This window comes from Taudactylus pleione, unplaced genomic scaffold (genome assembly GCF_031769625.1).
Source record: "Taudactylus pleione unplaced genomic scaffold, aTauple2 ptg000138l, whole genome shotgun sequence".
In the NCBI taxonomy this organism is placed as follows: Eukaryota; Metazoa; Chordata; class Amphibia; order Anura; family Myobatrachidae; genus Taudactylus; species Taudactylus pleione.
The window spans coordinates 9,610,863-9,617,500 of NW_028284540.1; the positions used below are offsets into that span (position 1 = coordinate 9,610,863).

At 45.4% G+C, this 6,638-nt stretch overlaps 1 protein-coding gene across 1 annotated transcript in view; it reads left to right on the forward strand.

Moving 5' to 3' along the window:
* Nucleotides 1-655: 655 nt before the first annotated feature.
* The window catches only part of MRAS (muscle RAS oncogene homolog), a 48,564-nt gene continuing 42,581 nt past the window's right edge, over nucleotides 656-6,638 (forward strand). Inside the window, exon 1 of the mRNA XM_088473637.1 lies at nucleotides 656-787. The gene's annotated coding sequence lies outside the window, so the exon portion shown is untranslated. The remainder of the gene's footprint in view (nucleotides 788-6,638) is intronic.

Consider the following 6,638-nt stretch of genomic DNA (forward strand, 5'->3'; position numbering starts at 1 on the left):
CTGTGATTATATCATGTGACTGTGAGGAACCGAGTCACAGACAGTCCGACCTATCAGAAATTCCTATTGTAGGAATCTAGGCATTGCATTGCAGGGCTGGGCACCCCTGGAAGCACCCAGTCCCTGCCTGATCTGCATTATAGCCTCTGGCAGGCAAAGAATGACAGATAACCGGTCTTGTAATAGGAAAGGAGTGGTTTTCTTAAGGACGTCTACTTACATTGCCCTTCAATATTTCTACTACGTACTAAAAAATAGACCTACATGTGTTTTTCCATACAATTTAGGTTTTGTTCTTGTTTCTACATTATACAATCATTTAACATTCTTGCAATTACTTAAACTTGTGGCACTGCTCTGTTCCACCTTAAGAGTAACGTACTGAAGGCACAGCTTGTGGAACAGTCCATTGTGTACAAGAGGGGACAAGTTATCTACTCGAATCTTTCAGCGCATCAGTTACACTATGTGAATGGGTGTAACTCATCTCTGAACAAAGAAACATACTTATTTTTATCTTTAATAGAAAGAAAAACAGCTATTGTGTATTTAAACCTTTTTAAAGTTGTTGTATAGTGAAAGTATCTACCCCGGCTGCATCTATTTTTAGCATCAGCTGTTGCAATATAAAGAATGGTTAGCGTAGAAAGTGAGCATTAGATTGCAGTGACTCCCATAGAAGGGAGGGAGTGATTAGGAGCAGTACCTACTTTCTGGGACCAGCAATGTCGCCCCATGGAGTGAGGGGACCTGTGTGAGGGTAGTCAGCTTGAGAACACATCTGGTGGTGAGTACTGGTGGCAGCTGCATGAAAAGCCTTGCACCCAGGGGATGACTGGCACCTAGACAACCCCACAGTATGGAATATTATAATTAAATAGGGTGATAGGAGCTTGACTGGCATCCATGATCTTTTTATTATCCTCATATAACCCGGTGATTGCCAGATGTGCTCAGCACCCCATGGGTCTCTAATGACTTGAAGCCAAGGTGCTTCTAAATTGGAGATATGGATTTTCTTAGCCCCTTCTTCTGTAGAACATGTGAAAGGCTTCTTCGTTCTTCTTGGATAATCTGTAATATCACTGAGAATGCAAATCATCCATCAGAAAATGCTTCTAATCAGGCAGTAGGGGGTTAAAGGGTTCAGTTATGACACCAGCACCTAGCTATCCTCTCTCAGCCCTGGTTTATAGCATGGCACTAATGATGTGTGTTCTGTATATGAGTTATAAAGAACTAAGCTGCTGTTTTGTTAATACAACTTAGGCTTGTTTTCAATTAGTTTTGCACCCGCGATACTTTGTCGCATGCCAGACTTTTCGCCTATTTTAGGAGCGGAAACTTTTTCGCGTGCGTCCCCGCGATTCGCTGTATTCAATTCCGAAGGAAGCAAAAACGCATCCCGGCAAAACTCAGACGAAAAGTGCTGTCAAAAATGACGAAATCAGCCTGACACCCCCCAAAAGATGCACCAACATTAGGGAATCAGTATAGTTGTCCACGATTAGGAGCTATTTGGGGTACTTAAGTGCTTTCAATTGCTACTGTTTAGCGTCTTTGCACAAGTGGTGAAGAATAGCATTAAGCAGTTTTTTTTTAAGTGAAAATAAGTAGTTGTGTCAAATTTGGGGTACTTGAAAATGGGTGCCAGCATGGTTTAAATTCGATAAAGTTAAGTTTTAAGTGACGCCAAAAATGCACCTGCAATCAAAAAACACCTCCCTCATACTTGCAGGCACCTCAAAAGTCTATTTTGCTACTTTTTAGGTGTGTACCTCTACTTTGTACTTTTGCACCTCCATTTTTAAAGTCATTTTTTTGGTGTGTTGCTCTTTTCTTTTTATGGTTTTTTTTGACAGTTATCCTTTGGGGGGCTGTCCAAAGGGTGCAGACTGGTTTCTTTGCAATTGAATACAGCGAAAAGTTTCCATCTGGCGAAATTACGTAATCCGCAATACTTTTTCACGGATTCCGACTTTTCGCTGGCAATTGAATACAATTTTTTGCAATTGAATACAATTTTTTTTTTTTTTACAATTCACCTGGCTTATTAAGTATTGTACCTTATAAGATAGAGGTGGGGATTGCTGGCTTTAGGAGTATTTATATCCCTCCAGGTTAGTAATAGTGCATAATGTAAAGATGGCTTTCCAGATATTACGGAAACAAATGGGGAAAAAAAACTGCATATGGTTGACAAATTGTTCTGAGACTTGTAGTAGCACTGCAACTGGAAAGCCATAGGCTGCCTACATGTGGCAGCTGGGATGGGTTAGGATGTGAAACTCTTGGACTACAATTGATGTCAGGTCCAATCAGTGTGTTGTAGTTCTACAACAAAGGTTATGATGTGTTTTCCACTCATGCTTTAAAATGCAAGTTCTGCTTCCTACCTCCTATAAACCAGACTGAACTCCTGTTGAATAAGAACATTTATCAGGAAATATAAATACATGCAGAGAAAATACATTGATCAGGCATAACATTAAAGCCACCTGCCTAATATTGTGTAGGTTCCCCTCGTGGCACCAAAACAGCTCTGACCCATTAATGCATAGACTGCACAAGACCTCTGAAGGTGTCTTGTGGTATCTGGAACCAAGATATTGGCAGCAGACTCTTTGGGTGGAATTCAATTGTTTATGCAGTCTGGATCTCCCGTCTAAAGTTACAGGAGATCGCGGGCTGCTATTCGATTGCTGCCATTTTTCGCACTGATCGTGCCCAAAGTGGTCGGGTTTAGCCACGTAAAGCAGCTACCCCCGACCAAAGTGCTGGGCGCGACCGCGAAAAGTGATGTTTGGGCGCCCAAAAAGGTCACATTTCAGCTCGCAGCCCGCTGGGGCTGTGAGCTGAAATGGAGCGCTGGCAGCTAATCGCGCCCGACAGGAGCAACCATTGAATAGCTCCGTTGGGCGCGAAGGGGGGTAGAAACAATTGAATTCCGCCCTTTATGTCTTGTAAATTAAGAGGTAGGGCTACCGTGGCTCTGACTTGTTTGTCCAGCACATCCTCCAGATACCCGATCGTATTGAGACCTGGGGGATTTGACGGCCAAGTCAACACCTTGAACGCTAGGAGAATGGAAATGCAGGTGCACACTCTAAGCACAAAGAATAATTATAGTTAAAATAATCCTGATAAACTCAACAATTAACATGAAGTATGTAATAGTCCCATTTTTACTATACAACCAGGTTCAAATTTCAGATCAGAGGGGCAAGCAATGTGTTTTCCTTTTTAAACAACAGACACAATGACCGACACATTTACAAAAGGTACAACGCAATTTTATTATCTATTGGGCGACCATAGACAGGTTATAACAATGTATTAATTACATTGTACAGTATACTTTGCAGAAATAAATGTCAATTGGTTATGCAGCTGACAACTTTAGCACCTGCAGGCCACTTGAATGACAGTCTTTGCTAAGCTGAAGCAATACAGTTCAATGGCGGGAAACAGTGCGATAAAGAAGCAGAGGTACACTTTGCAGCACACACCAAAAATAAATTACATCATTTCATATTACATAAATTACGATGTGAGTCCCACGGCGGGCAATGGTTCCCACAAACTTTAGCAAGTAAATGCAATAATAACCCTTTTTAACTTTCAATACTCTGTATACTAAACGCCCCTAGGGACCTAATAACTAACTTCTACCACAAGAGCAGACTCTCCAGAGGCCTGTAGCAAGGGAAGGTTTACTATGACACATTTAGGGGGTTCAAGCCCAGACTGGCACTGGGTACACTAACATACAGAGGGACGACACTAAAGGGAGTAATAAAAGGGGGAATGGTTAGGGCTAAAGGGACAGCACCAGAGGTCTCACCCCAATGCACTGACTGTTCAGCCCCACAGATATCCAACGCAGCCCTGGGCACCGCACCAGGCTGCGCTCAGAGGAATCAGAATCCAGGGTACTGCCACACACTTAAGACAGGCAGTGGAGGGTAATCCTAAAATCCAGGGACTATGCAGTGGCCATAACCTCTGCTGTCAGGGTCTCAGGCTCCCATTCTCCTAGCCAGGGTCCTCTTCAGAGACTGTCCCCTCTTTTGCCCGCGAATCTCCGGTAGTACCTCCAAGAGGCATCTCTCTCTCATGTCAGCAGCAGCAATGGGCACTTTCGCGGTGCGGGCCTCCTCCCTCCGGTCCTGCAGCAGGCTCCTCGATGCAGGTCTGCTGGTGCACAGGCACTCCCCCAGGCAGCCGGCTATCGATGGGGTCTTCCTCCGGGTCCTTCAGCACTTTCAAGGCTTCCTGTGGCTGTCTCTTTCTGCAGAAGAGTATAAATCCCCTACACTAGCCGTACCTTAAAGTGATGTGAGTGAGGGCGGAAGTGCAGGTTTCTGCCCACACTTTCCATGAAAATTAGAAAGCTGGATACTTGCAGGCTCACTTCGCTTGCCATGCTGCGGGCTCGGTGGCTCGCTACGCTCGCCACAAGAATATATTCCCCCTCTATGCCCACTTGGATGGTAGGGAATGACATCATCGCACAGCCGGCAGCACAGCAGCTTTCCCTGGGACAGGTATACAGTGTTGTATCTCTGGCAGCGGTAAGTAGACAATCCCTGGGGTCCTCTCAGCTTCTATCCTCCGGCAGTGAGGTGATCAATGTGGTCAGATCTTTTGACCAGTAACTGGCAGGGGCAGGCACCTCTCTACTCATACAGTAGCAGCCCATAACAGCCATGGTCCAGGCACTTTCTCCAGCCAGCAATCAGCAGTAACATCCCGGAAGTCAGGGTCCTCCAGGTGGGGGGGGGGGGACTTGTGCCGTCATACCGCAGCCAGATTCCCTTCACTGCTCAGCTCCTTCCCATCAGGGCTCTCTCCTCCCTCACGCTGCCCTCTTTTACAACAGTGGCTGGCTGGCCCACCCCAGATCCCTACTTCCTAACTGGCTCAGGGGCCCCAGCTACAGCCCACCCCCTGGTCCCTCTGCCCTGCAACATGCTCCACCAATGTGTCCCCAGAGATTTTCCTGGACTTTGTTGTTGCTGGCCAGGACTAGGGGGAAACCTGCCCTGTCGACACAGGCTCCATGACAGCCTGCTGACAGGGTATTTAAAAGTTCACTTAACCCCTATCCTAGAACTTAATGAAACGTATAATACATTTTAAAAAAATCTATTTGGGGGCTGCAGTACATCTCGGTGAACCCTTAACTACTATGGGGAAAGCCATACCTATAGGGATACCACAGAATATAAGTGAGGTTCTTCTTGGTACATGTTTTGCCTAAAATGTTTGGCCATATATCACGTAGAGGTGACCCATCAGATGGGTCCCTAACATCCCTAAAACTAAAATATTGTGACAATTTATCCAGGACTTACCTATACTAGTTCTCATCTAATATATAGACAGCAATGTAGGAACTTGTGCGGATTAAAAACACCTAAAGGACAGATGGGACGGGTGCTAATGCCAAGCAGACGGAGTCTCAGCCTTCAAGTGTACAATTTATACACAAATGTTTGAGCATGGTTGCACCTCTTATGCTTAAAATTAGGGTTTGCAGTCCAAGCCCCCTCTCCCTTACCTTGAACTCTTTGTGATGTTCCTGAACAAGTTTTCCAGCGTGCATTATGTTGAAACTAGGGATGTGCGCCGGACCATTTTTACCGGATTTGGATTTTGTTCTAATTCGTCGTCCGGCTTTGGATTTGGATTTGCCAAACTGCGGTGACTGGATTTGGATTTGGATTTTTTTTACAAAAATTGACAAAAAAAGCTAAAATCACATAAATTGGTCTTTTTTTTTCTTCCTAGAGTATTATTAAGCTCAATAACATTAATTTCCAGTCAATTTAGACCATATCACAGCTTATAATATTGTTTTCAACATTATTGGCCAAAGGTTGCAGTGAGCTGACTGGTTACTAAGCGACAAAGCAGCGGCACAACGACACAGACACCACAGTATAAAGCACATCTATGACACATTGCCACACAGCAGTGGCAGAAATGAAAAGTAGTGCACCCACCCAGTGGGTACGGCCAGCAGAGTCACAGTACTTGTTTACATAGTGGGCTACGGCCCAAGGAGTCACAGTGCACAATCTTATTCACATTACACCGCACATAGGGGTTGATTTACATTACACCATAAAGTAGTGTCTCTTATTTATGTTACGACACACAGTAGCGCCCCTTTTACACAATGCCCGTAGTATGGCCCCTTTTACACAATGCCCGCAGTAGCGGTGTCCCTTACACAATGCCCCCAGCAGTGGTGCCCCCTATGCAGTCCCCTTAGTAGTAGGGTCCCCTATGCAGTGCCCCCAGTAGAATGCCCCCCCATTAGCAGGCCCCCCCCAGTAGTAGTATGCCCCCCCCAGTAGTAGTATGGCCCCCCCAGTAGTATGGCCCCCCCAGTAGCAGACCCCCCCCCCCCCAGTAGCCTCCTCTGGCTAGCCTTTTTCCCATATTGTATCCTGGTTACATCTCTTCCCCAGGTAAACTATGCATACTCACCTGGCTGTCCACATGAAGTAAAGGAAAACATGATTCATCAGACCAGGCCACCTTTTACCATTGTTCCATGGTCCAGTTCTGATGCTCACATGCCCATTGTAAGCACCTTCTACGGTGGACAGGGATCAGCAAGGGCACTC